At 39.6% G+C, this 27,311-nt stretch overlaps 1 long non-coding RNA gene across 2 annotated transcripts in view; it reads right to left on the bottom strand.

Moving 5' to 3' along the window:
- Positions 1-18,507: 18,507 nt before the first annotated feature.
- The window catches only part of LOC122553723, a 56,461-nt gene continuing 47,657 nt past the window's right edge, over positions 18,508-27,311 (bottom strand). For both annotated transcript variants that reach the window (XR_006312806.1, XR_006312805.1), the window contains 2 exons: positions 23,911-24,143; positions 18,508-18,626 (listed from right to left, as the gene is read on the bottom strand). This is a non-coding gene — a long non-coding RNA (uncharacterized LOC122553723). The remainder of the gene's footprint in view (positions 18,627-23,910; positions 24,144-27,311) is intronic.

The raw sequence follows: 27,311 nt of genomic DNA, 5'->3' as shown, positions 1-27,311 counted from the left end.
CTCTTGGGAAATAAGGCAGGGCAGGTGACTGAGATGTCAGTGGGGGAGCACTTTGGGGCCAGCGACCATAATTCTATTAGATTTAAAATAGTGATGGAAAAGGATAGACTAGATCTGAAATTTGAAGTTCTAAATTGTAGAAAGGCAAATTCTGATGGTATTAGGCAAGAACTTTCGGAAGCCTTTAGGGGGCAGATGTTCGCAGGTAAAGGGACGACTGGAAAATGGGAAGTCTTCAGAAATGAGATGGCGAGAATCCAGAAAAAGTATATCCCTGTTAGGGTGAAAGGAAAGGCTGGTAGGTATAGGGAATGCTGGATGATGAAAGAAATTGAGGGTTTGGTTAAGAAAACGAAGGAAGCATATGTAAGGTTAGGTTCAAGTGAATCCTTGGAAGATTATAAAGACAGTAGAAGTATACTTAAGAGGGAAATCAGGAGGGCAAAAAGGGAACATGAGATAGCTTTGGCAAATAGAATTAAGGAGAATCCAAAGGGTTTTTACAAATACATCAAGGACAAAAGGGTAACTAGGGGGAGAATAGGGCCTCTCAAAGATCAGCAAGGCGGCCTTTGTGTGGAGCCACAGAAAATGGGGAAGGTACTAAATAAGTATTTTGCATCATTATTTACTATGGAGAAGGATATGGAAGATATAGACTGTAGGGAAATAGATGGTGACACTTTGCAAAATGTCCATATTACAGAGGAGGAAGTGCTGGATGCCTTGGAATGCATAAAGGTGGATAAATCCCCAGGATCTGATCTGGGCGGCACGGTGGCACAGTGGTTAGCACTGTTGCCTCGCCACTTTGCAAAATGTCCATATTACAGAGGAGGAAGTGCTGGATGCCTTGGAATGCATAAAGGTGGATAAATCCCCAGGATCTGATCAAGTGTACCCTAGAACTCTGTGGGAAGCCAGAGAAGGGATTGCTGGGCCCCTTGCTGACACATTTGTATCATTGATAGTCACAGGTGAGATGACAGAAGACTGGAGTTGGCTAACGTAGTGCCACTATTTAAGAGGGCGGTAAAGACAAGCCAGGGAGCTATAGACCGGTGAGCCTGATGTTGGTGGGGGCTAGTTGTTGGAGGGAATTCTGAGGGACAGGATTTATATGTATTTGGAAAGGCAAGGACTGATTAGGGATAGTCAGCATGGCTTTGTGCGTGGGAAATCATGACTTGCAAACATGATTGAATTTTTTGAAGAAGTAACAAAGAGGGTTGATGAGGGCAGAGTGGTAGATGTGATCTATATGGACGTTAGTAAGGCGTTCGACAAGGTTCCCCATGGGAGACTGATTAGCAAGGTTAGATCTCAGGGAATACAGGGAGAACTAGCCATTTGGATACAGAACTGGCTCAAAGGTAGAAGACAGAGGGCTGTGATGGAGGGTTGTTTTTCAGACTGGAGGCCTGTGACCAGTAGAGTGCCACAAGGATCGGTGCTGGGCCCTCTACTTTTTGTCACTTACATAAATGATTTGGATGCGAGCATAAGAGGTACAGTTAGTAAGTTTGCAGATGACACCAAAATTGGAGGTGTAGTGGACAGTGAAGAGGGACTGTGGTGTTGTGCCAATATCACTGGCTTAGTAAACCCAAGACTCAGGGTGAGTTTACAATCCCCCCCATCACATCCTAGGTGAAATTAGAATTCAATTAATAAACCTGGGATTAAAAGATAGTCTAAGAGTGGCCATTAAACTATTGCTGATTGGTATAAAGACTCATGCAGTTCACTAATGTCCTTTAGGAGGCCAAGTCTACCATCTTTACCTCATGTGACCCCAGACCCATAGCAATGTGGTTCACCTGAAATTGCTCTCTGAGATAACTGAACAAGCCATTCAGTTCAAGGTCAATTAAGGGTTGCCACCAATTGCTGGCCTAGCCAGAGATACCGACAACCCATGAAAGAATTAAAATAAGTCAATATTTTACAATCCTTACTGGCCACCTTTTAACGCTATTACACATATGTTATGGGTTGGTTCCATAGGAAACATTTATTGAATGATTTTGGAATAACATGCATTAAAATGCAGCCGGCTAGTTCTGCAGTGAATTTATTTATAACTAAATAATTTGTGCAAAAACAAAACAGTTACACATTTGTTTTCTTTTATTAATTCATGCTGTAGAATACTTTATATGTCAGTCATTTATTCAGTATGTTTCAAGGGGCAACAAGCAGAGACATAAGGCACTCAATATTTAATATCGTAAGGTCATAATCATAAAATAAATACTTTTTTTAAAAAGTTATAAATTTTTGTTAAAATAGTGTCCCAAACTAGTGCAAAAGTACATTTCAGAACATTTTATATCACTGCAACAATTATCAACATACAGCCTTTGGGACCAGAATCGATTACTCATACCCTTCAAGGTCATTGGTACCGTGGCTCAGTGGTTAACACCTCTGCCTCTTAGCACCAGGATTCAATTCCACCTCAGGTGACTGCCTGTGTGGTGTTTGCATATTCTCCCGTGTCTGTGTGGGTTCTCTCCCACAGTCCAAAGATGTGCAGGGTCGGTGAATTTACCATGCTAACGTGTCCATAGTGCCTAGGGATTTGCAGACTAGGTGGATTAGCCATGGAAAATGCAGCGTTATAGAGATCGGTTGGAACAGTGGGCTGGATTTAATCCTCTTTGGAGAGGCAGTGTAGAACATGTGTCGAGAGTGGGATGCTGGAAAGGCACAGCAGGTTAGGCAATGTTGATACATTGATTCTCCTGCTCCTCGGTTGCTGCATGACCTGCTGTGCTTTTCCAGCACCCCACTCTCGATTCTGATCTCCAGCATCTGCAGTCCTCACTTTCTACTAGTATAGAACATGTGGCCTGCTTCCATACTGTAGGGATTCTATGATTGACTCCTTTAACTTGAAGAAAAGATTTCCTCAGCAACCCTCCAATGAATTATATCCTTTTAATTGCCCCTATTTTAGCATAAGGCAAACTAGAATGAAATAATAACCATGAGTAGCTGCTAATTTCAATGTTATCGTTATAATGTAAACATCAACTGGACTAAACAAACTCTTGCATTTGCTTCAACTACTTCTAGATATTTTGCCTAATTAACTCATTCAGAGATGTAACACACCTCTCGAGTAGCTTGGAGTTGAACCCAGATGTACTGGTCCAGAGGTAGGGACACTACCACAATGCCATACGTGCTCAATCACCACATCTACTATGCCATACATAATCTAACATTGCAAGGTGTGAATGATCATTTCCACTCAATTCTTACCATTTAATCATTAATCTATGAATCTATTAATACCTCTTGACTTTATTATTCCAGTATTTGCTTCCCATCCTCTATAAACTTGAATTTATCAGACGTTCAGCTGCCCATGTCCTAACTCTTAATTTGACCCACGAATATTTGCATCCTCGTTTTCAATTCCATGGAAGGTGTCCCACCCCTTCCTGTCCTTCCACCTTTCTCCAGCCCAACAAACTTTTCAAAACTCTGCATTCTTCCAGTTCTTAGTCACTTCATTACGAGTAGTTATTGTTTCAGGTCCTTAGTCCTGAATCTCTGAAAATCCTTTTCCATATGTTTTGCCTTTCCTCTCCTCAATTAAAACACTCCTTGAGACTTAACTCTTTGGTTAAGGTATTGGTCAGCTGCCCTAATATCATCTTTCATAAATTGAGATGAATTTAGCCAAAAAATAGCTAAATGTCAATTTTGGAAAGTTTCATGGAAGATTTCTCTCCATACACTTTCCCTGAGAATTTTAAGAGTGATCTCAAGCAATTCTCCACTGTTTACTGAACTGTGGATATACCGTTCCCCTCCTGTGCTGAGCTGTGCTACACCCACCCACAATGGAAGTACTTGCTGCTGCCCTGATCTTCTGTGGTTATGCCAATGGTGCCATACCGAAAGTCCAGCTGCGCACCAGGTGCGATGCTACCAGCCAGAATTAACCCTTCACTGATGTATCTGGAGGGAAACAAATGTGTGCAATGCCTTTATCTCCTTCTTCAGAGGACTGGTGCCACTCTCTAAGCTTTTCAGTATCCATCACATCTCTTCCTTTTCTGCTACAATTGTGCAGAGCACTGCATGCACGGATTATGCAGCACAACCTGTCTGGTCTGTACTTCATGGTCTTTCCTGACTGCTATAAGCACTGGGACCTCATCTTCAGGAGATCTATCGCCATGGTCCTGATGAAAGAATGGTCTGGATTGTACCTGTACTCAACTTCAGCCATGGGGTTGCATATTGGAGTCATCAGCTGTAATCACTGACGGTAGCCCTTATATCCCAGCAGTCACACTTCTAAGGGCTTGAAATGAGGCTATGTGCTTGCGCCTGCTTGCAAAGTGACCTGGCAGCAACATTACAATCCTGGTGATCAGGACACTCAAAGTGCAGCACTGAAATGGAGAACTTTACAATGAATCAGAGATGCGCCATGATAACATGTTGAGGCTAGTATGTTTCTGATGTCATCCTCCGTGGATGAAGGATGGAAGCAGTTGCTGTCCGTGGTTTCAAACCTGAGATATTGGGGAGTGCTATCCAAGATGGAGGTTTGGATGGACAAGTGATGTACTTGCATCATTAGCAACCTGCTCTGAAGTCTTTGCTAGGAATTGTGTCCATCTTGATTCTTTCCACTGCCTGGTAAAATAGCAATGCATCCAATTAAACTTGTTGGACTATAACCTGATGTTGTGTGATTTTTAACTTGGTAAAATAGCAAACTGCCTTTAACTGAAGCAAGGCAGGGTATTTATGAGATGTTAATGTATGCAAAGATTTCTCTCATCATTCACTAGTGAGACTCTCATCTTGCTGTTAAAATGTTTGGTGGAAATTCAGACTTTTACTCACCATCAAAAAGCTCATTCTTCTGATTTCATCATATTTTAACAACTGACTGCCCACTGCCCATATTGTACAGGGTTGGGAAGTTCCATATAGTGTCAAATTCTGATTGGTCCATTCCCTGCAAATTACCTTGGGTTGTTTTATTATAGCAAAGATAGTTGTTGTTGCTGACAAGGCACCATAGATAGTGGCTGTTCTGAGAGAGCTTTGATAAACCTCTTCATAAGTAAGGCTGATTCACTAATTCAGGAAATAAAGTGGAGTCACTGTGATTTAAGAATTGTTTCAGTTATTACATGCCTTATTTTTCTCTGTTTAAGCTTCCTAACAGCACCAGAATAATTTTACCAACTATTTTGTCAATTTAGAGAAGTTCTGTTTGAAGTATTTTCGGATGCCTCACATGTAAAAATATGAAATCAAGTTCAAGGAATTTCCTTATAAAAATATTGCAAAGTACAACCTGCATTTGGTGAGCTGATAAAACATTTTGCGCTTCCAAAGTTACATGTTGTCGATACATGGTTACTTTTAAGGGCCAGTGGTGCTGGCAGTTCAAAGTAATCACACACTTAGACGCAACTATTGGAAGTTTACATTAAGTGTAAATTTTCTGATCCCCTGTTGGCTGGATCATTATAGTGCTTTGGTCCTCTGATTATAGTGAGGTGATGAGTGCTGTAGCACTTTGGATATATACGTAGAACCACCTGGGTTGTACTCCAGGATTATTTTGATTAATATACCAATAGAATCATCACAAATTTAGATTAGTGCAATAACATAATTTTGTGCTTTGTTTCAAATCCGGTTGGGAGGAAAGAAACAATTTTGCTTTTTCAGTTATAAATTCAGAGAGTCATAGAGAAACACAGCACGGAAACAGACCCTTTGGTCCAACTCGTCCATATTGACCAGATATCCTAACCTGATCTAGTCCCATTTGCCAGCACTCGGTCCATATCGCTCTAAACCCTTCCTACTCATATACCCATCCAGATGCCTTTTAAATGTTGTAATTGTACCAGCTTCCACCACCTCCTCTGGCAGCTCATTCCCTACACACATCATCCTCTGTGTGAAAAGGTTGCCTCTTGGGTCCCTTTTAAATTTTTCCTGTCTCACCCTAGATGCTTGGAAGGGAACCTGCAGATAGTGGTGTTTCTGCCCTTGTTTTGCTAGCTGTGTGAGATATTGGGTTTGGTAGGTGCTGTCAAATGAGTCTCAGTGAATCAGGTAGCAGGTGAAACAAAAATGGGCCTAGCAGGAAATCTGAAAGAGGGCCCATCAGTGGTACCACAATCTGAAATGAGACACGTTCTCAGAGCAAACCTTAAACCTATCCTCTCTGGTTCTGGACTCCCCCACCCCAGGGAAAAGATCTTGTCTATGTGTCCTAACCATATCCCTCATGATGTCATAAACCTCTATTAGGAAGGCGAGAAACGTTTTTAAATTTTTGTGACAAACTTCCTGAATGGAACAAGGTAATTCCAAGTGACAATCTCCAGTAGATTATTTTAATGACATTGACCCTTGACCCTGCTCGGAGCTTTTTTTAAACTGTCTGTAGTTAGACAGGAAAACCAAAATCCCACATCCTCTATAAATCGTATACCACACTCTCAACTTTATCTGTACGACTGTAATTTCAACAACAGAAAATAAGATATTCATAGTTCACCGTTATTATACTGAAGGAAAATGTTCTAGTTCTCATGGATCACCCTGCCCCCAATAAAAAGAGTGATGTTAGAGTCGGGGCTTTTGCTTTCAGTTCAATACAATATTACCCAATTCACTCCTGCTTCAAATTTTAAGCGTAGCTTTAACAGTCTCTCCATCTATCTTTCATTAAAAGAGTTTGTAATTCAGGTGACACACAACACCTTGTCACTTGTCAATGTGTGATTTAATATTCCTGATGAAGGGTTTATGCCTGAAACGTGTATTCTCCTGCTCCTCGGATGCTGCCTGACCTGCTGTACTTTTCCAGCATCACACTCCCAACTCTGATCTCCAGCATCTGCAGTCCTCACATTCTCCTTATTATTCTATCAGTCCTGTTTAAGCTAAGCTGAAATAATGAGTTACCAACACATAACCAAACAACACTTGTGCTTTCACTGTTTATTTGAAAAGTATTGTGGAATTGAGGTGATATTTGCTGAGACCTTGGAGATGGTTTATTGATCAAGATCCAAGAATAGCACAAGTGTAAAGGGATGCATGTTTTGAACATTGACAATGAGAATCAGGGATGCTTTAAATTTCAATCACCCCGGGTTCTTGTCCCTTCCTATCTCTGTGACTTCCTCCCGTCAGACTCTCCAAGAAATTTTGTGCTTTTATACTTCAGCCTCTTGTGCATCCTTCCTACCATCATGTGGCTAACTTCACTCAGTATTCTGAAAGGACAGCACCGTCCCTGAAAAACTTTGTTGGAATGGGGATGGGCAGCATTAACTCATCCTGAATTGCTGGCATGAATTAAAAAAAGAAACAAACTAGAGAGAAAGATAAAGATACCTTTGTGATGAATAAAAGATAGACAAAGCAGATGGGAAATGAGAGTGAAACATTATTGCTGTGACATGATCCCTGCTGGATCAACAGGAAATTCCAAGGCATGGCCATTAAGAAAATGAGACCTTCTGAGACCTGTGCAATTTTGATTCCATACATTCCATTCCCCTTTGAATTGATATGATTTGCGTGAATCAGTGGCAGAAACCATATATGGCAATCCCAGCTGCTGGCCAGTATCACCTAAGCCCATCATTGAAACAAAATAGACCAGAGGAGATGACATCATCTGTCTGGACATGGTTAAATGGTTTCAAGGTAGGTAACCTTCAGAAGTAACTTGTGTCAGCACTCGCTGGAATGCAAAGGATTTACGAGCATTTATTCAGGGAGGTAACACAGCTACAAAGAAATATTTGTCCCAGTGGAGACAGCAGAGGGCTAAAATGCTATTTTTGTTTAAATCTACAGCCTCAACTTCCTTGAGTGGCAGAAAAGCGTAACTAATCCACTTTTAATCATCAGTAAAATGCTCACAGCCTCTATTTTTGTACTGCAAAGGTTGTGCAAAGTTAAGCAAAATCGCAGTAAACACAAGCCTAAGACAAAGAAAGGTGGTCAGAATATGAATCCTCCCACCATCAATAACAGATGAAAGTCTGAAATGGAATTTGGCAAAGAACTTATTTGTTCTTAATTTCAGTCCCGATTTAAATTATGACATTACACAAAGCAATAGAGCCCTCAGAAACCTCACTTAGATGTGTTGCCAATATTGTAAAGTTTCACAGCAAGTTTACTTTTCTCCTAATTGCACACCTATTTCAGGAATGTGTCAAGTAAGATTTACATTAGATTGAACTGTTGATTAAGAAAACCTTGAGCTCACCAATTTCATTGCCTTGCTGTTATAAAAACAGAAGTGAAGAAAAGCATGCACTCATTTTCATCTAATCATTAAAAGAAATTATGCGCATAATGGTTAGTTTACTGCTGGGGAAGATAATACGCTAATTTCAATCACTCAAGACTGAGCCATGGTAATCGTAGGTATTAACAATAAGGAGATAGACAGCCTGCTGATGATTAATTTTCTTTATGCGTATTAATTATCAAAACATAAACTCACGAGACTGTTCCAGCTCACCCAAAGAGTCTGAATTGCTGCAGCACATAGTCTGGAGTTTTGAATAATGACCAATGTTCCTTTCATTACATGACTGACCAGGAATGTCTCCTGCTGTTATTGATTGTGTTGGGAATATTTGCAGATTGATACTCAATCTGTTCGACCACATTATGAACTCACCTTTCATGCCATCAGATCCTGTGGTGGCACTCAAATCCTAAGTATCTGGCTCAGAGGCAGGGATACTACCCACTGCTCTGTAGACCTTTTTGTAAGTTGGTTTAAAGGTGTTATTGACATACAACAGTACACTTTACTAAGCGTAATTGAATTCAAAGTGTCATCTAGATTGCTTTGTTGCTTTATGCTTGACAATGGCTAGGAACAGACATTGAAAGTTCCCAGCAATAATATCACAATTCATGATGGAAGGGATGGCTTGTTTGCTGTCTCCTCAATGAAGGTTCCTCCTCAATCAAGGCATCATTGAAGGAAAACATTGTGACACTACTGCAGTGTGATGAAGACATGTGGAGATCCAATTTACATTGACATTATTATGCTTTAATAGGGTGGGAATACTTTGAAATAATGTTGAGAATATTCCCACCCCATTAGTAACTACAGAAAGGCTGGCAAGATTGTGAAGGGAAAAGAAACATTGGGTTGTCAAGGTGCCATGAAGCAAGTGGCAGCTCTGGATGAAATAATCCATCAATTATTTACCTTATATACTTATGTGGAACTGATTGAGAAACCCTTGATATTTCTTGGATAACATCATGAAAGGAGCAAGTGTTGTTGCAACTTTTATTGCAATTGATGTTGTCTGGCCACTGGCAATGGCAGGAAGCAGGTTCTCATCTCGGCATCTGTTACCAATTGTGTAATTCCTCCCGTGATCATGGTCCTTCTATTTGTCTTGTCTCTTACGCTTTGCTGCATGTTGTCTCTGAAATGGGTGGGAGTGTCTTCCTCTTCCAATATGGTATCATTATTCTCTATTGGCTTCCAATCTTGTTGGTGACCCTTTGAAAGCTTCCAAACTTCTACATAAAACATCATCAATGTTATTAAAGAGACTCTGTTATACATTTGCTGGTGTAAACCTAAATAGCAAATGTAAGGACTTGAACCTTCACTGAGACTAACCAATCTGAAAGTTAAAACTCCTTATGAATTGTGTCACATCCTTTTCGCTGGTGATATTCCTAAGACTTGTGCTGAAGGTGTGAAATTCAAAAGAAATATTAAAAAGAATTGAAACCCTCCTCTGAGTTACAAGGATTATGGTTCAAGTCCAACTTCAGGACTTGAATACAAGACTGACAGTCCAGTGCAAAGGGAGAGCTATCAAAGATAAATATGACAGCTCTATTTGAAAAAAAAAGGCAAGAGAGTTATCTATAATGCCTTGACCAATATTGGCCAAAAATCATTGTCATTAATGCAATCTATCTAGGTACTATTGTTTATGGGATCTTTCTATGCTGCCACTTTTTCTACATTGCAAAAGAAAATATACTTCATAAAAGTGCTTAATTGATTGTAACGTGATTTACAAAATTTGCTAGGAGTGAAAGTGTTGTCTACATGCAAGAATATTTGGTTTTATCAGTTCTGTAAGATTATTGATTAAAATGATATGATACCTGTTCATCCATCAGTGTTAATTATTGCGACTGTCTAGGGAGCATTTTACATCCATGTAACCAAATTAGCCTCATTTTTAACCAGGAAGTAGATAAATTGAGTCTACTTTCATTTTCTTCAGTTTACCCAGTCCCAATCTCTACCCGTGCTTAGTTATTAACAATCAAAGTTATACCATAAACAGGAGAGTCTCATGGGTATCTTCCTTTGGGGTGTGCCAACATTAGGAATCATGGTTCATGGGACAGGGTATCTTTGCTTCTGGATGAGAAGCCAAGATGTCCCTCGTTCTAAATTGCTGCACTGATGTTGTGATTGGAGAGCAGGTTAGGTTCAACTGAAAAAGTGAGTGAATTTAGAACACCCAGGTTATGAGTTAACAAAAGCTTTCTGAATGTGACCAAATAGGAAGTTGTTCAAAGTTTTGCAAACCCTGTTTTCTTATGTAATCTGATCCTGAATTATTGAGGACTGTCTAAAATCTAAGAACAGAATTGGTATCTGTACACTTCAGCTTGGGAAGAGATGAGGCAGCCTTTGTTCTCCTGTTATCCCATGTATGTGCATGAATATCAGAGAGAGAAAACATTAAGTGAGGTCTTTTAAGTAACATGCCAGCATGTTAGTTTATTCAGCAGCCTCCATGTGCTTAAGAGATGTTTCCAAAATGTTTCCACTGATATGTAAACATATAGTCAGTTCTTCTTTCCTTTTTTCAGTGCTCTAACATTCCTAACAAGCTCACAAAAATAGACCAATCATATGTAATTACTTAATGAAGAGCTTTCATTCAAGTGAGACGCTTGTCAAATTTTTCCTAAGGTGGGGCTGCAACCACATTACATGTTGTTATCCTGACGATGACTTTAGTCCAAGTTGTGTTTTCAGAGAGGAATCTCCCTGTCACACAAGCCTGGACATACTGTGAACCTTTTGCTGTGACTGGCAGTTTATTTGCTTTTTAATTGTCAAAATTGAATTGATAAAACTACTTATTGAATCCTGTTTCTCTTCACAAGTGAATTGCCAGTGGCGTGAAGTAACATCAATGAAGCTTTGTTTCATAACACTTTCTGTCACAATTTGGAATTCTTTGCTGGTCTAAAAAATGACTAAATGATCAGAAATTCTCTCTGACTTTGTCCAACAATTTAAGGACTATTGCCCGCTGAGTTATCTTTGTCGGTTTATGATCACTCTTTTATACAAATCAATTCTTTCTCTCCTGCTGCTTCAAAGGATTCCCTCTTATTCTGTCCAAAAGCCTATCTGATATCCTTTTGAAATAATTGATTGTCTTTGACCATCTCATAGGTAGTAAGTTCCAGATCGTTTCCATTCTCTTCCTCACATTCCTCCTCTGGATCTCTTGTCCAAAATCTTCCATCTGTGTCCCCTAGCCCTTGTACTATCAGTTAGTTTTTCTCTTAGCTACCTTAACCAAACCTGTCAGCTTCTCATGCATGTCTATCCCAGCTTTCCTTAATCACCATTTCTCAAAGGAGAGTAAACCCAGCTTCTCCAATCTAATCTTGCAGCAACAATTTCCCTGTTTCTGGAACTGCTCTAGCAAATCTCTTTTGCATTCTCTGAAGAAGGCTCACATGTTTCCCAACAATATATTCACATTTCCAGCATCGTTTGTGCTAAATATTTGTGAAGTATCTCTGGAATAATTCAACCACTCCAATTGCATTCCCCTTTTTCCTCTTATACTATATTCTCCTCTCTTTAGCTATTCATACTAAACATTAAATGCTTATGAAAACTATCATGATTGTGGTAAAATAGGAAATGTCAATTTTTGATTTCCTTCATCTGGTTAACTTGAAATGGTTTTAGAAAGGAAATGCACTGACCTTAAAAAATGATCACTTGATCACAGGAGAGAATGTGGCAGAGTGGTCATGTCACTAGACTAACCATCCAGAATCCCTCGTGGCTCATGGCAGATGGAGAAATTTGACTTCAATAAAAATCTGGAACTAAAAGCACCAAACTGCTTCACACTGGTGTCCAGCCAACACAGTTCCAAGGATGGGGATGAGCACAATATGTATTTAAACTTGCCTATTGCGGCCTGGATTGTGATCAGAGCAGCTCAAATTTATATTAATTACATGGCTGACCAAGGAACTCTCCACTCTTACCACCTACCCTTTGGTATATTTTGGAAAGATTTTTCAAATTGATAATCGCCCTATTTACCTGTGCTCTGAACATACTTTACTTGGCTATCGTATCCTAGAAGGGTCTATATGCTTATTCCGAGTGGGTCTGGTCCTCTACAAACACTGCACCTAATGCTTCTATGTGTGTGCTCTTGTGTGTATTTTTAATGGAAATCCATTAACTATAGGGTCTATGTAAGCTGGCATCATGTTTGCATATCAGTAAGTTCTTTCATGGAGGCCAATAGTCGACAATATCCGCTCCTAAAGATAAGACAAATGAAATCCAGCTGCTGGTTCAGAAATGTGAAACAGCGCAAGGTCAGAAGGTGGAACCATGACAACCTTCTCATGTGAACAGAAGCTATCATGTTCTGGTCACATTGCACCAAACAGCATTAAATATTTACTGAAGAATGTGTGCTTGTAGCTGACAGAAGAAATCAAGGAGATATAGAATTAATATTCCCGTGATTATCAAAAAGGACAACTCATTGACCATCCCATAAGTACAAGAAAACTAAGAGAGAGGTAAGAACAGACTGGATATTTACTTCATTTATAAATGGTAAGGATCAGTTTAATTAAGCTTACCGTACTTTATTAAGAGAGAAAAAATAATTATCTTGAATCCAGGTCCTTACCCTCAGGTGCAGGAGCTCTCTCAAAACTTTTGATTAGAACCAGAAAAATTATGACTTCTAAAGTGTCAAATTAAGTTTCAGGCCTCAGCAAATGAACCAGGTCAGCTTTTAAATTCAAACCCTTCCAGTCCACGAGGGTTTCTTTTTATAATATTTCCCTGACAAATTCAGAATTTCACTGTGTTTTGAGTCGATCTTTCCCTTTTTATTTCTGATGATCAGCTGGATGTAATTTTCACAAGGGAATGCAGAAATATTTTGAGATACGTACAGGCCAGTTACAGATTTCTGATAACTTCATGCTTAGAATCCTGTTTCTTTTTCAGTGGATAACTTCCCATTTGGACTTGTGCACAGAAGAAAAATAGACTAAGGTAATGATGTTATCTAGTAAGAGAATTCCATGAATATGACACAAAGTGTGAAGCTTCATCTCTCATGTTGTGTTAGCATTATTTTGGACTGAGACAGGAACAGTTGGAACCTCTAAACAGTATGTGTCAGCATTGCTTGGAGGCAGCTGTAATCATTACCCTTTATTGTGTACTTGCCTGGATGGGTGCAGCTCCAACAACACTCAAGATGCTTGACACCATCCAGGATAAAGCAGCCGGCTTCATTGGCACCACATTCTCAAATGTCCAATCTCTCCACCACCAACACTCAGCAGCAGCAGTGTGTAATATCTAGAAGACGCAGAAGTTGCAGAAATGCAATAGGAGTAATTCATCAAGAGTCCTTAGACAGCACTTTCCAAACCCATGGCACTGACATCTCGAAGGTCATGGACAGTAGATACATAAGACTATTAGATTTTGGAGCAGAATTAGGCTGTATGGCCAGTCGAGCCTGCTCTGTCATTTGCTCATGGCCGATATGTTTCTCAACTCCATTCTCCTGCCATATCTGTGTAACCCTTGATCCCCTTAACAATCAAGAATCTATTTATCTCTGTCTTAAATACATTCAATGAGTTCCACAGAGTCACCATTCTGTGGCTGAGGAAATTCTTTCTCATCTCAGTTCTGAAAGGTCATGCCTTCATTCTAAGGCTGTGCCCTTGAACTTTAGTATTTCCTCCTAGTGGAAACATTTTTTCTATGTCCACTCTATCTGGACCTCTCAGTATTCTGTAAGTTTCAATGAGATTCCCCTCCTATCCTTCTAAACTCCATCAAATATGGACCCAGAGTCTTCAACAGCTGCTCATATGATAAGCCCTTCATACCAGGATCATTCTTCTAAATTTCTTCTGGGCTTCTTCCTACGCTAGCACATTCTTCCCTAGATACGAGACCAGAAACTGTTCTCAACATTCCAAATGCAGTCTGACCAGGGCCTTATACAGCCTTAGCAATGCTTCCCTGCAATTGCATTCTAGCCCTCTTGAAATGAATGCTAACATTGCATTTACCTTCCTAACTGCCAACCGAACCTGCATATTAACTTTAAGAGAATCCTGAACTTAGACTCCCAAATCCTTTTGAGCTTCAGATTTCTATATCTCTATTCTTCCTATCAATGTGCATTACCTCATTCGTTCTCACATTGCATTCCATCTGCCACATTTTTGCTTTGTCTTTTAGCCTGTCCAAGTCCTACTGCACCCTCTTCATTTTCTGAACACTAATTGTCCCTCCACCTATCCTTGTGCCTTCTGAAACTTGGCAATAATGCCCTCAGTTCCTTCATGCAGATCGTTATTGTATAATGTGAATAGTCACGGTCCCAAGACAGACCCCTGTGGAAGTCCACTAGTCACCGGCCGCCATCCTGAAAAGACCCCTTTAACCCATTCTTGGATGTCTGCTGGTCAGCCAATCCTCTATCCATGCCAGTAACTTACCTGCAATACCATGAGCTCTTATTTTACTTCATAGTTTCCTGTGTGGAACCTTGTCAAAGGCCTTCTGGAAATCCAAATAGATCATGTCTACAGGCTCTGCTTTGTCTAAGTTGCTTGTTACCGAGAGTCAACTAGAGAAAAGTGAGGACTGCAGATGCTGCCAATCAGAATCGAGAGTGTGGTGCTGGAAATGTACAGCAGGTCAGGCAACATCCAAGGAGCAGGAAATCCCTGATGAAGGGCTTTTGCCCGTAATGTCGATTTTCCTGCTCCTCGAATACTGCCTGACCTGCTGTGCTTTTCCAGCACCACGCTCTCGACACTGTTACCTAGAGTCACAGAGTCAAAGAGATGTACAGCACGGAAACAGATCCTTCAGTCCAAATTATCCATTCCGATCAGTTATTCTAACCTAATCTAGTCCCATTTGTCAGCACTTGGCCCATATCCCTCTCAACCCTTCCTATTTATCTACCCATCCAGGTGCCTTTTAAATGTTGTAATTGTACCAGCCTCCACCACTTCCTCTGGCAGCTCATTCCATATACACACCACCCTCTGAGTGAAAAAGTTGCCCGTTAGGTCCCTTTTAAACTTTTCCCCTCTCACGCTAAACCTATGCCCTTTAGTTCCAGACTCTCCCACAACAGGGAACAGACCTTGTTTATTTATCCTATCTGTGCCCCTCATGATTTTATAAACCACTGTAAGGTCACCCCTCAGACTCTGACACTCCAGCGAAAACAGTCACAGCCTATTCAGCCTCTCCTAGAGGTTAAATCCTCCAACCCTAGCATCATCCTTTTGAAACTTTTCTGAACCTTTTCAAGTTTCACAACATCCTTCCAATAGGAAGGAGACTAAAATTGCACACAATATTCCAAACGTGACCAAACCAATGTCCTATACAGCCACAACGTGATCTCCCAACTCCTATACTCAATGCTCTGACCAATAAAGGAAAGCATACTAAGTGCCTTCTTCACTATCCTATCTACCGAGGACTCCAAGGTCTCTTTGTTCAGTAACACTCCCCAAGACCTTACCATTAAGTGTACAAGTCCTGCTTTGAGTTACCTTTCCAAAGTGCAGCACCTTGCATTTATCTAAATTAAACTCCATCTGCCACTCCTCAGCCCATTGGCCCATCTGATCAAGATCTTGTTGTACGTTGAGGTAACCTTCTTCGCTGTCCACTACACCTCCAATTTTGGTGTCATCTGAAAACTTACTAACTATACCTTCTATGTTCACAACCAAATCATTTATATAAATGCTGAAATGCTGCGGACCCAGCATTGATCCTTTCGTCACACCACTGGTTACAGTCATCCAGTCTGAAAGGCAACTCTCCACCATCATCTTCTGTCTTCTATCTTCAAGCCAGTTCTTCTATTCAAATGGTTAGTTCTCCCTGTATTCCATGTGATCAAACCTTGCTAACCAGTCTACCATGAGGAACCTTGTCAAATCCCTTACTTGAAGTCCATATAGATCACACCCATCACTCCGCCCTCATCAATCCTCTTCGTTACTTCTTCAAAAAACCTTGCCTTTCCAAATACATGTAGATCCTGTCTCTCATGATTCCCTCCAACAACTTGCCCACCACTTGTTTTAAGACATCCAGCACTTGCTCCTCTGTCATATGGACATTTTTGAAGATGTCACCATCTATTTCCCCACATTGATGCAAAATACTTGTTTAGTATCTTCCCCATCTCCTGCAGTTCCACATAAAGGCTGCCTTGCTGATCTTTGCGGGGCCCTATTCTCTCCCTGTTTACCCCTTTCTCCTTCATGTATTTATAGAGTTTCTCTGGAGTCGCCTTAACCTTATTTGCCAAAGCTATCTCATGTCCCCTTTTTGCCCTCCTGATTTCCCTCTTAAGTATATCCTACCTCCTCAAAGAATTCTAAAAGATTTGTCAGACATGACATCCTCTTGACGAAGCTGTGCTGACTCAACCCTATTTTACCACGCATTTCCAACTACTCTGCAAGGTCATCCTTAATAATAGAATGCAAGGTCTTATCAGCAACCAAGATCAGGTCTTCTGCCTCAATCCCTCCTCAACAGGGCTGTTACATTTTCCAGTCTTCAGACATCCTCCTTGACTCCAGTGACTCCTAAAAGTTCACCACCAATGTCTCTACAATCTTGTCAGCTTCTCCTTCAGAACTCTGGTGTAGTCTATCTGGTTGGGGTAGTTTATCCACCTTCAGACCCTTCAGCATCCCCAGCACCTTCTCCTTAGCAATGGCCACTTGCATTCACCTCTGCCCCTCTCTTGAAGTTCTGGTATACTGCTGGTATCTTCCACTGTGGAAACCAATGCAAAGTCTGTCATTTCCTTGTTCCCCATTCTCCAGCCTTATTTTTCAGCGGTCCAATGTCCATTCTTGTCTTTCTCTTTCCTTTCAGATATCTAAAGAAACTCTTGCAATCTTCTTTTATATTACTAGCTAACTTGTTTTCATATTTCATCTCCTCCCCCTTTATTCGATTTTCAGTTCTCTTCTGCTTTTCCTGAGCAAAAATGTATCACTTTCATTTGGAAATTTTCAATTGCCCCTCAGCTCGAGCACCATTTTTGAAAGAGTTCCAAATTTTCACTGCAATTTTTCTGAGGGAGTATTTTATGTCAGCACCCACAGGAACCTGGCTCTAACTTTATCATGATACCCTCTTGTTCTGGATTCTGACACGAGATGAATCAGTTTCTCCTGGTCAATGCTCTATCAAATCTCTTATAGAGGACAAGCCTTAGTACATAGAACATAGAACAATACAGCATAGAACAGGCCCTTCGGCCCTCAATGTTACCTTAGAGGGATATGTCAACCAACATGAAGTTGGATGAGGAAAGCACAGACTGTTTGCAGAAAACGGACTGTAGGTGTGCCAGGATGGTGTACCATGACAGCAGGTCTCCCAGCTGGAGTAACTACAAGCAGCAGGAGCAGCTGCAATAGCAGGAGCAAATGGTGGAACTTGAAGTCAATCGAAATCTGGAAATAAGAGTCCATTGGCAATGATACCATTGTCAATTGTTGGAACAAAACTCATTCACTAATGCCATTTAAAGAAGAATACTGACTTCCTTACCTGGTCACACCTATATTATGACTCCAGGCTCATAGAAAGTGGTTTACCCCTAACTGACTTCTGGGCAATTAGGAATGGGTATTAAATGCTGGCCTAGCAAGTGAAACTCGCATCCTGTGAATTAATTTTTAAAAATGCTTTGTTCCTACAATTACAACTTACGTTACACTGCTTTTTTGTTTTGTTGGGTAAATGCCAATGTTATAGCTGACTTGGAATTGCTTGTAGCTGGTGCTGGAACACAATTATTCCAAACTTCAACTGGGATATTGCCTGTGTCCATATCCTTTGCTGTAGGTATTACATTCAGTCATTTCTTGCTATAAATAGAGTGAATTGCATTGGCTGCAGTCTTCTATTTATGATTGTGGGGATCTCAGGAGATGTCTAATCACTGCAGGGTAATATGGTTATTAAATTAAAAGTTAGGAAGGCACCTTACCTGACAGAACAAGAAACATATAATGGTTTCCTTTTCAAAGTAGTTGCATAAATATTTACTTAAGAATGTGACTGGATTTCTTAAAGAGTTGTTGCTGTACCTAAAGCAGCTGTAGAACCTTTCGGAACCAGATGCCTTTGTTACGAAGAGCGACTGGAATATATAGGATTTGCAGTTAAATCCATCCTTCATCTTTTCTGCACTTTTGCCCCTGTTTCTGCTGACACCTGAAATCTGAAAATATTATGAGTTCAGTCTCCCATCTTTCAGCAGCTTGACACTGGACACATAAGGGGTGCTTGCTGATGATAAGAAAAAAAATCCATCAGTGTTCAAAATCTACCAATTGGAAAGTGACATTGGCCGAGCAGATCAATGAGAGACATTACAAGAGCTGTCTTACTCACACTTGACCCTCCCCTCGTCCCCCCACCCCACCTCCCCTTACCCTTTGATACCTTTAGCTTTTAGAAATTTTTTTTTACATATCTTCTGTATCTTTGGCTCCACAGTGTTCTGTGATAGAAAATTCTACAAGTTCAGCGCACTCTGAATGTAGAAATGTCTTTCCATCTCAGTCCACAATGGTCTACAGCATATCCACAGACGGCCCCGCAGCTATTGGAAACATCATTTCTGCGTCCAGTCTGAAAATACCCTGTCAGAATTTGAAACATTTCAGTGAGACTCCTTCTCATTCTTATAAACTTGGTGAAAACAGGCCCTGTTGAACCAATCTCTCCTCATCCATCAAATCAGGAATCAACCTGGTGAACTCTCTCCATGACAAGTATATATTTTCTTAGGGAAGGAAACCAAAATTGCTTGCAATACTCCAAACGTGGTTTCACCAAGCCTCTGCACAGCTCAATAAGAACTTCTTTGCATCTGTATTCGAACTTTGTTGTAATGAAGATCAATATATTATTTGCCTTCCCGACTGTTTCCTTTCAATAATTTAATTGCTCTCAAGGGCAATTCCATGTGAGCAATAAAATGCTGCCCTAGTCAATGCTGCCAACATCCCATGAATGATCAGCAAAAAAAGTGTAGCTCCAGATTCGTCTGAGTTCTGAAAAATATGGCCCAAAGCCCATCCCATTTCATGTGGAATTCTAAAATGGTGAAGAGCTGCTGTTTCTTCCCAATATGTGATTTATTAACCTGTACAAATGTTAAATGATCCTTGGGCCAATCTGACTGGAGCTGGAACTTGTTACAGTCTGACAGAAGTAGCATATCTGCTATTTCCTGAAGCTCACCAACATTTCCACTAATTTGTTCCTCGGAGGAGCTGTCTGGTCTTTATATAAAACATGTCATTGGAAATAATTTATTGGATTTCCTATTTCTTTGCAGCCATTTTGCCTCTCTCACTTACCCCTCCTTTCCAGCTTTGCAGCTCAATTGTCTCTGAGATGTTTGCAATGTCATAGCCTGATCTTGTAAAATGCTGAAAAGTTTTCAATCTCAACCTTGCATGCACAATGATCACAGAAACACTGTCCAGTTGCAAATTCATTTTGTTGATCTATCAAATGCTCTTGTGTGCTGCATTAAGATGTAATCAGTGACTCTTAAATAGCTTCTGGTTTGATCCATATCACAACAAGAACACAACCGTAACTGATTATATTTGGTCTGTATACCTGCTTCAACAATGCTTACTTTGATGCCTTGGAGTTTCCTCAATTTAATCAAATGTTTTGCTGTCTCACGGGATAATTATTATCCAGCAACTTATAACAATCATGCTCGTCAGTTATAATTTTTGCCCAATTATTTATCTTTTACTCTTAGCAATAGCAAGCTCCAGAATGATTGTTGATGGGACAACTTTTCCACATAGAGGGTGGTATGTGTATGGGATGAGCTGCTGGAGGAAGTGATGGAGGCTGGTACAATTGTGACATTTAAAAGGCACTTGGATGAGTATATGAATATCAAGGGTTTGGAGGGATATGAGCCATGTACTGGCAGGCGGGACTGGACTGAGTTGGGATACCTGGTTGGCATAGGCAAGTTGGACCAAAGGGTCTGTTTCTGTGCTGTACATGTCTATGATTCTCTGACTCAAATATGACTATAATGAGGCATTTACCTTATGAAAAATAATTGCTTATTACATTAGGATGACGTAACAAAAGTTACCTTACGTTGCTCTATAACACTGTAAATGGGTCCAAATAATGTTAATCATATTGGAAATACATAATTGCCATACCAATATGTGCTGATGTAGAAACAGGATATACCTACTTCAGAAATAGCAGAGGAGCACGGGAAGGAAAAGGGCATTGCAAAACTGGAGCTAAGTAGATTGGGGCAGCAATTACTGCCTGACTAAGAATGAACAAAAACTCAAATCTTTGCAGAAGCATTATGGTTAAGTGAGACACCACTCAGTATGGTGAATTTGGCATCAGCCTAATGATGGCTGGACAATCAGGGGTCAATCTGTCCTTGGCAGTTTCAGGGAGCCCCAGTGTGAATTTGTGATAAACTTGAACTTGGCAAACATGCATTATCTGTAATGTTTACATGTATTTTGAGTGTCTCAACAAGCAGCTCATATCTTTGTTATAGAGGTAGGAATTCAGACAACTTAGGGTCATCAACTAGTAGCAGATTGTGATACATGTTTAGCATTATAACCCTGTCTGGCAAGCGCGCAACAAAATATGCTGCACTGAACTTGGCAAAATAAAAATCCTGTAGATAGCTAACCTTTATGAAAAAAAGTGTGCTAACAAGATACCAACTTATTCCTAACCTCATTTACATTGTAGGCAGTGCAAGTTCAAATCATTGAGTTAGTTGTTCTGTTGATAGTTCTTACCTTTTATTTAGCATGTTTGATGATTACCCTCAATTTAATGGGAATGTTATTAAGTCAGCTTAATGTTGTTATGATCAGGTGAGGAGGATCAAATGGGTCCTCTCTTTTCCCTCTTATTTAACAGTAACACACTTTGCTTTGTTCCTAAAAAAAGGTTTTACTAATTCAGTGATGAATTAACTATTTGTGCACTGTGAGCTTTAAACAACCAATTGCGCAGGTTTTCTTGAGTGTAACACAATAATAAAGCAGTTAATTATATTTNNNCCCCAACACACCCCCACCCCCAACACCCCCCACCCCTCCCTCACACACACACACACACAGACAGATCATACAGTTCATAGTTTGGCTGAGTCAACTGGCTTCAATTTGAAATCAATGGTCTTGAAATTTCCAGTTTAAAGATTTAGATGCTGAATTTAGTTGTCTTCTTTGTTGTACACCAGCTGATGATAATCCTGGATAAGTCAGACCCCATCGTGAAACCTGGCTGACTTCTTAGAACAGAAAAAGTTTGGAGCTAACCAAACAGCACGCTATACTAGACCTCATTTTGCACAATGAGATATCATTAATTAATAATCTCATAGTGAATTTGTCCCTAGATAGCAATGAGCAGCTCAGAAGTTAATTTTATAAGCAATTTGAGGGAGAGAGGAATGGATCAAAGGCGAGAAAAATGAATTTATTTAAGGACAATAAGGAGGAGTGAAAACGGAGCCAGCTAAAGCAAGTGGCAAATTAGGTTAAGGGACAGATCAGTAAAGACACAGTGGTAGATAACTAAGGGTCTTTTTCAAAACACACAGAGTAGATGCATTCCAATGAAAACATATCAAGGAGGAGGATGCACTGTCTGTAGTTAATCAAAGAATATTAAAAATGGAGGTAAAGAAAATGCATACAGTTGTGCAAACTTCATGGCAGGTCAGAACATTGGACAAAATGTTTAAAAAAACACAGAAAATCACTACAAGATTAATAAGGAGGGGAAATTTAGAGTATGAGAGAAAATGAGCTTAGAATATAAAAACAGAGTAGTAAGAACTCCTATGGACATTTTAAAAGAAAATGAGTTAACAAAGTGAATGTTAATTCTATAAGGAGTAAATCTGAGGAGTTCATAATGGAAAATGATAGCAGATAATTTGAACATTGAAATAATTTGTACAATCTTCACCATGTGAGGATAAATCAGGAGGTGGCATGATTGGAGGAACTCAAGAAGCACCAGAGAAATGATACTGACCGCATGGTTGCAGGTGTGGGTTTTCAGTTCATTGAGACCTGATGGACTTTAGCCTTAGTTATTAAAAGAAGTGGCAGTGAAATAATAGTTATATTGGTTTTAATTTTACAAAATTCTCTTGATATGTGGAAGCTTCCATTAGATTATAAAGGGCAAATGATAACTCCTGCACTCAAAGAAGCAAAGAAGACAATAAGTAGAAACTGTTGGCTTAACATCTGTCATGGTGAAGGTGTTGGAAGCTATTATTTAAGATGTTATAGCAGGGCACTTAGAGAAAATTTTAAGATTATTACACAGGGCTCTGAGAAAGGGAAATCAGTTTGAATTAATGTGCTGGATTTCTTTGAGGAAGTAACATTGAATGTAGATACAGGAGAAATGGTGGATGAACTGCGCTTAGGCTTGAGGAATGAATTTGATAAAGTGCCACATCAAAGGTTATTGTGGAAAATAAAAGCTCATGCTGTAGGGGGTAACATGCTGTTGGCATGGATAGAAGCTTGGCTAGTTAACAGGAAACAGGGAGTAATCATAAATGGTAATATTCTGATTGGAAAGATGTAACATGTGGTGTGCCACATTGATCAGTGCTGGAGCCCTGACTGTTCACAATTCATCTGAATTACTTTGTTGAAGGAATCGTTGCCAAATTTACTGATGGCACACAAACAGTAAAGAAAGCAAGTTGTGGAGATGACATAGGAAGCTATGAAGGGATATAACTAGGTTAAGTAAGTGCACCAAGATCTGGCAAATGAAGTATAGTTGTCTGGTTTAGCAGGAAGAATAAAAGAAATTGTGGATCTTTGGGATGCAGAAGGTTGTAGGTGTCCCAGTGCATAAAGCACAAAAGGTCAATTTGCAGGTATAGCAAGTAGATAGGAAAGCTAAAAGAATGTTGTCAATTATTGTGTGTAGAGGTTAAGTCAAAGGAAATGAAGAGATGAAGGGAATTGGTGAAACCACATTGCAGTATTGGTGGCCATTTTCTCAGAAAGGATCTAAACACATTGGAAACAGTTCAGAGAATGTTTACAAACCTGAAATGTATGGATTGTATTCTGAAGAAAATTTGGACAGACTGGATTTGTATGCTCTGGAGTTCAGAAGTTGGCTTGATTGAAACATATAAGATCGTAAGGGGTCTGAGTGGGATGGAAGTGGAGAGGATGTTTCTTCCTGTGGCCAAATCTGAAATAGAGTTCACTTTTTAAAAATAAGGGGACACTTGTTTAAAAATATGGGGACACTTGTTTAAAATAAAGATGAAGAGAAATGCTTTGTCACAGATGGACATGAGTCTTTGGAAATCTCTTTTACAAAGAGGGGGTGTAAATATTTTTAAAACAGTGTTAGACTGATTCCTCATGAGCAGGATCTGAAAAATGATGGGGGAGGGAGGCTAGGTTTTTGTTTGGACTCACCAGATTAGCCACAATCCTATTGAAACTTGAAACACGCTTCAGAAGTTGAGTGGTTTGTGCCTGCTCCTAATTCTTATGTTCACATGAACATTCCATTCTGCATGCGTTTCTTCCGGATGCTGTGGTTTCCTCCCACAGTCAGCCTAGCTTGCTTAGCTATTGGAAATGCAGAGTTATGGCGATATGGTAGGGAGCGGGTTTGGGTGGACTGCTCTTCAGAGGACTTGATAGGCCTAAAAGACACAACAGACATTGGTTTGTTATGGCATCTTACTTTACAAAATCCAGTGATCCAAGAATGATTGCATGTTCTGACTGTAATAGGAATAGGTCTGATTTGGGAGTTTCCTCATCTTACCCATAGGTGTCATTGTCCAAGTAATTAATATTTAATGGTGAATCTTCAATGTATGAATACTCCAAATATTTTCTCACAGCTGTATTATTAATAGAACAACTTAAAACATCTTTAAGGTATCTTGCAGGAATTTTGTTGACTTGCTGTCTTAGTTTCAGTAGGGTTGGAATGTAAAACCATCAATGCTATAAGTTAGAATCCAACCACTTTGAGCTGTGAGTTGAATTTTCTGTTTCAACAGATTTATTAAAAGCTTAATTCCTTTTTCAACTGATGAATTAAAAGTTGATATTCAATGTAAGCGCATCTTCATGACAATGTTAATGTCAACGCAAAACTGTTTCCCATGAGCCTTCCAGTTTCTGTATTGTGTTTGTTCAAATAAGAAATAAATATCCAAACTATAAAATTAAATTAGCAGTTGAGAGTTAAAAATAGAAATAGCCTGAACTTTCCATCTCCTGATTCGAAATCTCTTTGCCTGAAGTTCTTGGAACTAGTATTAGTGCAGTGTGTGCCATAACATATTGTTCCTATGTTCACTATTCAATTATGTGACAATATGGAATTTATTTAGGCATTTAATGACAAACAACAACATAATTTCTATTGTGACTTTTAAGTTAATAAAGCGTTCCAAGGCACTTCACAGGATCAATTCAGGAAACAAATCAAATTAAAGAACTTGTTTTGATATGGCATCATTCATGTACTCAGGACAGTCCAAGACATAGATGCCAATATGTGTACATTTGATAGTGCTCACATCCAATAAAAGAATGTTTTTTAAAATGATTTGCACAAGCAAGGTCCTACACACATCAAATAAATGCTGATTTCTTTTGTGATGTAGGTTAAGAGACAAATATTGATCACAAACTGGAAGTATCATTTCCTCTTCCTTGCAAAATGCAATTTGTTTTACATTTACTGTTGTATCTGAAAGACGTCACTTCTGATGAACGTTGAGAACTTGCTCAAAGTTAAAAATCACACAACACCAGGTTACAGTCCAACAGGTTTATTTGTAAGCACTAGCTTTTGGAGCTCTGTTCTTTCATCAGGTGGTGGTTCAGCAGTGCTCTGAAAGCTAGTGCTTCCAAATAAACTTCTTGGGCTATAACCTGGTGTTGTGTGATTTTTAACTTTGTACACCTCCAGTCCAACACTGGCACCTCGAAATCATGACTTGCTCAAAGTAATGTGTCAAGTGTGCTGAGCCTGACTGAAGCCGTGCACATAGCTTAAGACAAACAACAGAATAATACCAGAGTAAACAAAACAACAAGCTAAGTCTCATTGAGTTGCTATAGGCTAGCTAAAGCTAAACTTCCTGCTGTAAACGAGTATACTTAAAATTCTCACCATGGCAACAGAATGTTATCTAAAGCATTCCTGTGGCTTTCTTTCGATACAAATTTTGTAGTTAGATAAGTGAAATTTTGGAACCTTTCACGGGAGCAAAAGGCTTTGGTCAACATTCTGTTGGTTATCCTTTTGTTTAAAGATTTAAATCTAAACAGAAACATAAATGAAATAATTATGCAGTACTACTGCATTCTTTACAAATTTCTCATGGAAATAAAATCATCATTTTTGAACGAGGAACCGTTATGGTAAAAAATTTTGAGATATCCTAAATTAAAAGCTTTTTTGGCTTGAACCCAGTTAGTGTCATCGTGCTCTCCCAGCATTCTTTCTCATCAGCTGCTACATACAACCAACAGGTGGAATGGATTAATAGTTTTGACGCAATAGAACAAAAGTCTTAATTAATTCCTCTGATTTATTACAGCCGTATCATAGGAAGAAACATCTTATTGTGTTCAACACCAATGATACATAAGGAATCACTACCCCCAAAAATGCAAATCATTTCCATTTTAATTCATTTATATGACTCAAGGATTTAGCAATGATTTGCGAGAAATGTGATTAGTTTTGGACAACATGTACCACTAATTAAATGTTACAGAACTCTTTTTCATACTTACTGATACAAAACTGGTACTGGAAGAACAACAATTGTTCATTGTAAATCTGGGTAGGGTAATATATGTCTGGGTAATATAACTCTATAAAATAAAATTAAGAACTGCAGATGTTGGAGCTGTGTAACAAGAACACAAAGTGGTGAAGAAACTCAGCAAGTCTGGCAGCATCTGTGGAGACAGAAACAGAGTTAATGTTTCATGTTCAGTGACCCTTTGTCAAAACCAATTCTACATGCTGGTTGAAGCCTTGTGACACCTAATTTGACCCATTTTGTATTAGTGATTAGCTTGACTAAATAAATAACTCTTTTTCAATTCATGATTTCTATTTCACTTCAAAAGATGATCTATGTTAATATCAGGGCATTGATGACTGTGTAATATATTGAGATTTATGTAAGTCATGATAATGTAACTGATTACATACGTTTGACATCAGTAAGAGAAGTCAAAAGTCTGGAATGAATGTGCAAAGTGAAAGGTCTTAGACTCTGGGCTAGAGAGCTACATAAGACCATTAGACATTGGAGCAGAAATTAGGCCCTTCAGCCCATTGGGTCTGCTCCACCATTCAATCATGACTGATAAGTTTCTCAATCATATTCTCCCAATTTCTTGCCGTAATTCTCGATTCCCTTGATATTCAAGAACCTATCGATCTCAATCTTATATGCACTCAATGACCTGGCCTCCACAGCCTTCTGTGGCAATGAATATTTGATAATCTACAATGTACAGAAGTAAATAAAGGAGTGTTAAAGCACAAAAGAAGTTGAAGAGCTTTACTTAGAGAATGGAGGAAGAAGCCTCAGGGATAGTTCACACGCAGAAGCTTACAGGCTGAGATACTCTGGAGGTAACTCAACGTGCAGTCAGCAGCTTAAAGTCTTCAACCCAATCAACCACACCGCCCCGTGGCCCAACATTTCAACTCCTCCTCCCACTCTGCCGAGGACATGGAGGTCCTGGGCCTCCTTCACCACCACTCCCTCACCACCAGATGCCTGGAGGAAGAACGCCTCATCTTCCGCCTCAGAACACTTCAACCC

Source organism: Chiloscyllium plagiosum, chromosome 10, assembly GCF_004010195.1.
Source record: "Chiloscyllium plagiosum isolate BGI_BamShark_2017 chromosome 10, ASM401019v2, whole genome shotgun sequence".
NCBI lineage: Eukaryota > Metazoa > Chordata > Chondrichthyes > Orectolobiformes > Hemiscylliidae > Chiloscyllium > Chiloscyllium plagiosum.
Note: the sequence above shows the minus strand (reverse complement) of the source record. Positions and strands in the feature narration are given on the sequence as shown.